Source organism: Camellia sinensis, chromosome 6, assembly GCF_055761805.1.
Source record: "Camellia sinensis isolate YWXY chromosome 6, ASM5576180v1, whole genome shotgun sequence".
NCBI classification, from domain to species: domain Eukaryota; kingdom Viridiplantae; phylum Streptophyta; class Magnoliopsida; order Ericales; family Theaceae; genus Camellia; species Camellia sinensis.
In genome coordinates, this window is record NC_138966.1 from 126,111,767 (window position 1) to 126,117,899 (window position 6,133).

The 6,133-nt window shown below is 33.6% G+C and overlaps 1 pseudogene; it reads left to right on the top strand.

Annotated features, from left to right (window-relative positions):
* The first annotated feature begins 4,567 nt into the window (after positions 1-4,567).
* On the top strand, positions 4,568-5,029 carry LOC114257525 (putative protein phosphatase 2C 25 pseudogene; annotated as a pseudogene).
* The last annotated feature ends 1,104 nt before the right edge of the window (positions 5,030-6,133 follow it).

Here is a 6,133-nt window from a genome sequence, read left to right on the forward strand (position 1 = left end):
TGAACTTGTCTCTTCAGTTTCCTTGCATGGAAAAATGTGTTCAAAAAATGACGCATTCCTTGACTCAATAATAATATTTACATACATATCAGGATTTTCAGATCTATGAACTAAAAATCTATATACACTACTATTATTTGCATAACTAATGAACACACAATCAACGGGTTTTGGTCATATCTTAGTCGTTTTGGGACTAGGGACTGCCACCTTGTCCAAACACCCCCACACTTTGAGGTAATTGTAGGTAGGTCTTCGACCTTTTCATACTTCATAAGGTGTTTGATTGATTTTCTTGTGGGGTACCCTATTAAGGATAAAATTAGCAAAAAAAATCGCCTCCCCACACAAGTTCTGAAGTAACCCTGAACTAATCAACATGGCATTCATCATCTCTTTAAGAGTTCGATTCTTTCACTCAGCAACCCCATTTGACTGAGGAGAATAGGGTGCAGTGGTTTGGTGAATAATACCATGTTCAGAACAAAATTCCTCAAATGGTGCATCATACTCACCACCTCTGTCACTCCTCACTATCTTAATAGTTTTGCTAAGTTGATTTTCAACTTCAAGTTTATATTGCTTAAAAGCTTCTGAGGTTTCATCTTTACTTCTCAATAAGTAAACATAGCAATATCGAATGTAATCATCAATAAAAGTACTTCTTACCTCCTCTAGTTTGAACAAATTTTAAATCACATATATCTGTATGATTAAACTTAAAGGTTCAGTACTTCTTTCTACTTTATTAAATGATGCCTTAATAAGTTTTGCCTCAGCACAAATTTCACATTTATTATTAGAATCAAATTCTAAGTTTGGTAAACATTCTAAAGAAACAAGTCTACGCAAATAATTAAAATTAACATGTCCTAATCTACCATGCCATAAAAAAGAAGATTCAGCAATATAAACAGAAGATGCGTTCTTATTATTAATATCCAAAATTGGTACAATAGTATTCACATTGAACTAAAAAAGCACATCACTCATATAACCTCGCCCCACATACATGCCACTCTTGGAGAGTACAACCTTGTCAGATTCAAAGACTAATTTAAACCTATTCTTGATCAACAATGACCTGGAAATCAAATTTTTGCGAATTTTTGGCACACGAAGTACATTGTTGAGCATGAGTTCTTTCCCCGAGGTCATTTTCAGCACGATTTTTCCTTGTCCTTCCACAGTTGAAGTGGAGGAGTTTCTCATAAAAAGTTGTTCCCCCATTTCCATCATTTTGTAAGTTGTGAACATCTTCTTATCTACACAGATATGGTAGGTTGTTCCAATATCCACCCACTTCTCTTTGGGATTGCCCACCAAATTTGCTTCAAAGACTACTGCAGCGAGATTGATGTCTACCACTCCATCGGAAAGATAAAAATCATCGGCTATGTTGGCTTGTGCTGGCTTTTTGCTTGAACTCTCTTTATCCTTGCGAACATGACAATCCGTAACGCGATGTCCATATTTGCCGCACACAAAACACTTGCCTTTGAATCTCTTGTTGAACCTGTTATTGATCCTTTTGTTGATCTTACTTGTGGATCCTTGTTTGGGACCATTGTCATCATTTTTCCACTTCTTGTTGTTGAATTTTGACCCTTGTCCATGTTCCACAGCATTTGCTTTAGCCTACATGATATGGTTTCCAAACTTCTTTCCAAAACCACGGTTATCCTCCTCAATTCTGAACCGCACTATCAATTCCTCCAATTTCATCTCCTTGCGCTTATGCTTTAGACAATTCTTGAATTCTTTCCAAGATTGTGGCAATTTTTCAATGATTGCCGCTACTTAGAAAGATTCACTGAGAACCATCCCTTCTGCATGTATGTCATGGAGAATTAATTGGAGATCTTGAACCTGGCTAATAACTGTCTTGGAATTTATCATTTTAAAATCCAGAAAATGACTGACGACAAATTTCTTTGTACCAGTATCCTCTGTCTTATATTTATGATCTAGAGATTCCCATAGTTCTTTTGCAGTACTTTTGACACTATACGCATTGTATAGTGTATTGTCCAACCCATTGAGGATATAATTCCAACACAGAAAATCACCATGTTTCCATGCATCCACTACGGCAACCACTTGCCGGTCAGTTTCTTTCTCGTTCAATGCTGGTGCTTTTTCATGAGTAAAGCGAGCCAAATTCAATGTGGTAAGATAAAACATCATTTTTTATTGCCATCTTTTAAAATCATTTCCATTGAATTTTTCTGGCTTCTCCCCATGATTTACTGGTACTGGCGGAGTCATCGCTGGTACAACAGGTGTAGGGGTCGGAGTAATAACAGTCTCAGTACTGTTTATCTCAATTTTCATAATTCTGAGGAAATAATAATACACTAATCACAAATTTATACATAAAAGAATTTACACACAAAATAAACAGAATAATATTTTGTAACAAAATTCCAATGATAAATAGTATATTACTACTATGTTATCAAAGAAATCATTAAACAATATATTACTACTATTTAAGAAATTAAACAATATATGACTACTATTTAATTTCTCGAAACAAAATATTTGTCTGTCTAACATAGAAATAAATAAAAACCGAAAACCTACTTTAAGATTGTATCCAATTCCAACCTCGACTTAAAATTTCTGTAAACGTTTAATTCAGAATTCAATTTATTATTTTCTGAATTATTCATTTATATCTTTTTTGTTTATTTTAATTATACATTTAATTTACACACACTCACCACTAAGTGTAACAAAAATAAGCACCTACACAGACACATTTGATGCCTACAAGTACATAAACATATTTACAAACTATAAATCAAAAATGGAACATAAACTGGAACTCAATCAATCATGAATACTAAAAATAAGCAACAAAGGATTCAACCACTATAGTATATACATACATATATATATATATATATATATATATTCAGACAGAGACAGAGACAGAGAGAGAGAGGAGTCCCCTTGATCGCTATCTCTGACATCACTGAGCAAATCGCTAATGCAGAGCAACGGCGGTCCGATTCCTCTCATCTCTTGCTCTCTCTTACCCTCTTGACGTTTCCAGAGATTTATGACTAATTACACCTTTTCCCGTTAAGTCTATTAACATTGCATTAACGTGATCATCAAAAGTCGGGGTATGAGTGTCATTTTCTTTTGAAAGGTAAATTACATTGACCCCTAAGGTTTATAATAAAAAAAAATTGATTGCCTGAATTACATAAATCGAACGTCCGGCCGGATGACTTTCTAGACGATCGGCATCACCCTTGTTAACCTTAATTATCACCCTTGTCTACCAATATATTAATCGACATTCGCCCAAATGACTGATCGGACAACCATTATGCACAAATTCAAGCAATTTAGGCGAGTTAAAATTCGGTAAATATAACAATCTTATAATAATTACAAAGATATCCAGAGATGTTTATGAAATATAAAGCCAAACTCAAGACCCCACTTTATTTCATTGAACCCCTTACCGTTTAATAATTTTTTTTTTTTTTTTATTTCCATTCTATGTTAATGTAAAATTTCAACCTAGTTTATATTTATAATCTTTCAAATCTAATTTATGTTGGAAAATTTGAATTACAATTTACTCCAATGGTTGTATCTCTTGAGATGAAAGGGTGTGTCCTTTTGAAGGGCCACAACCTTTCTAAAGAGTCATGGTGGAATCTATATATTCTATCCCCCTCACTTCATTTTGAAATAGAGAATTTCAATTTTCTTCTTCACTTTGCATTTATTCTTCATTTTTTCTGAGTCTAATTTTCCCATAAAGAGAATACATGCACAGCGAAGTTCGCTAGGCTTGTAATAGTAATGCTGCTAGTGCAAGATATTGATCGTTGTATCCTTGGAGATAGATGTCCATTGAATCCTAAGCACCGGTGGGAGGACCAATCTGTCTTAAGGAAAGAGTGTCACACACTCGACTCGATCAGGTTTTATCTTTTTATGTACTGTAAGTTTTGTTACATTTTTGTCAATTTATTTCAGTTTTGGTTTTGCCCAAAAACCATTTACATATTTTTTAAATTATATTTTTCAGATAGTTTGGTACTATTTTTCTAACAATCTTAAGACAAAATCGTCCTGTTTATGGTTTTGGGTGCAAAATAAGTGATATGCCTGATCTTTTCATAACTAGGAATTTGAAAGGAAAAATATGAGAAACGTTTCTTATTATTTGGAAAATCTGAATCTTTTTTATGATCTTGATTGTTGCTTGTGGTCGAGAATTTATTACATACATATGTGTGTGTGTTTGGGACATTGAAGGTTTCAGATATCTTGGGATGATGGGTTTTTTTTTTTTTTTTTGTTAAAATTTGTAGTGTAGGTTGTCAAAAAGAGTGATATAACCCACAATGAAGTAACTTGAATAATCAGATTCACATCAGAATAAGAAGGGTGAAGTTCTTCCTAGATTAATTTTAATCGGTTACACACACCTCTCTTCTCTTTCCTCTATTTATTTCTCCACTGAAACACCACACAACACAAAAACAAAACTGAAATCGAAAAAATTGAACGTTACAGAGCCACCACAGAGAGAGAAATGTCTTATACCGTTGCAATCTTGAACTCACCTGTGTTCTCTCCATCTAGGGTTTGTTCTTCTCATTTCTGTAAATCCTCACTCTCATCTTCCCCAGATAAAAACCTTTCTCTAACCCTAACCCACTGGCCTTCTTCTTCTTCGCTGTTTAGGCTTCGGCTACAGAAGCCCCCAAGCAGGCTTAATAGGGCTTCTAATGATTGTGCAGTTTCTACTTCATCTTCGTCTTCTTCTCCACCGGTGCTGTTGAAGAGGAAGAGGCCGGCAAGGCTGGATATTCTGAATTCAGGAATGGGTTTTGGTGGTGGTTGTGTGGTGACGCCGGTAGTGGGAATGGAGAGGAGGGAGGTTATGGAGGTTGAGAGTGATGGGTATTCGGTGTTTGGTAAGAGGGAAAGAAGGGAAGCCATGAAAGATGGGCACTTAGCCCTCCTCAATCTTCAAGGAGTTCCCAAACAGTGATGTGTTAATCCGTCATTGGAAACGGAGAAATCAATCGGCATGATGATGTTCCGTACAAAGGTGACATTTTTTTTTTTTCAACAAACTCATAACATAAATTGGCAAGACTGAGTGTTTGTCAATAAACTAGTAATGAAATTTTATGTCAATACTTTTGAGGCAAAACTTCAAACCATTTGGTCATGGCAATTATTGCACAATTGGAGAAAACTATTGGTGTGATGGTTTGTTTTAAATCACTGTTTCTTTTTGTCATTAGATTTTGGATATGGGCCAATCTATTTGGTACCATTCAATATATTCTGGGCTTAGATTTGGGTCCAATAGTAATGACAAATTATTGGGCTAAGCATTAATGGGTAATGATTTAAAATTTTATGAAGTGGCTTATATTTTTTGGGTAAGTGTTATGATTCTATTTATAACTTGTTTCTTTTTATTTAAATAAATGTTCTGATTGGGTATGACCATGATTAACTTTTATTTGAGGAATACTATACATTTAAATTTTTATAATTGTTAGAATTTCAATTATGTATATTTGTTTATAAGTTAGTATCTCAAGTTCCTCTAAGGAAAGGCACAAATATTTGACAAATATTTTGTGGAAGTTTTCAAGAATGTGTTTCTAAAATAAAGATATGATTTTAATTACTAAAATCTAGTATGATTTTTGGTTTGTGAATTCTTAAAACTTGAGAAAATATAGAGTATATGTTATATACTTGGGAAAATTTTTTGAATGTAATTTGATGTCATTAATTGATATATTTGATATATCGATTTGGTATGTGGTATATTATAAATGGATGTCAATTATTTTATAAAGGTGTTGATAAAAATGTGAACTTATGTGTTTTGACATAAGGGGAATTCTAACATTCATTGGAATAATGACTGTGAAATTGGTGTAATGACCGATAACTCCGTAATGAAATATTATATGAGTTAAAATATTTTATGGGTGAAAGACGCTTTGGTAATTGTCGACGTAGTCACCAATACTGGATAAAACAAATAAGATGTAAATATAATTATACAGTGATATTTATATTCCATGTTGAGATTGGAATTAAAGGTTACAGTAAACAAAAAGAAATAATG